An 828-nucleotide genomic window follows, 5' to 3' on the forward strand; every position below is an offset into this window, starting at 1 on the left:
GGTACTATGATATTGCAAATAAAATATAATTTATTGTTATAATAATATCAATTGGACAAAATTAAATTTATAATACATTATAAAAAAATTAATCTGAATTATTTGATTGAAAGTAGTAACCCATACAATGAATGTATTCGAGCGTAAGGAGTTCCAATCAGTATTTTAAAAAGACACTTCGTTTCTTCACGAATTTTTTTGTTCTTCATTTCCTTATGTATAGTGATTTAGCAATGTTTAACGCTTCGAAAACTTTCCGTTTTTATAATTAATCATTTAAGAGAAAGATATTCTAGTCAAGCGTACCCTTAACAGTTTCCTTTCTTAAGTTGAACGATTTTTTATTTTTACGTTCGTAAATTCGACTTCCTGGCGATGGTGAATGCTCGTTTCGTAGAAGTAACCCTGAAAGCGTCGCCACGTCAAGGGAAACGAAAATGTGAGGAAAAATACTCTGTAAAACGCTCTCGAGCATGTTACGATCGTATGATATAAAAAGAAAAAAAATTCTATGGTGCCTCTTACTCGACTAACTCCACTATGACGCAACTGATTAAATATCGACGATAGAGTATAGCGTTTAAGGTAGCGTTGTACATAACGTAGGCGATATTGTAGGACTATCAAAACTATATTATAGTGGCAATATATTATATCGGTACGCTCCGATGATACAGCACGAATTTTTCAATTTCGTAAAGTGAAACCACTCGACGTTAGTTTCTTTCCATCCGTACTAAGGGAACGTTTCTCTTTGAATTGATATTAATTTGGAATTAACTTCTCTTTGAATTATTGTAATATAGATTTTCAAGGAATTTCTCTTTG

Source organism: Habropoda laboriosa, unplaced genomic scaffold (assembly GCF_001263275.1).
Source record: "Habropoda laboriosa isolate 0110345459 unplaced genomic scaffold, ASM126327v1 scaffold14, whole genome shotgun sequence".
NCBI lineage: Eukaryota > Metazoa > Arthropoda > Insecta > Hymenoptera > Apidae > Habropoda > Habropoda laboriosa.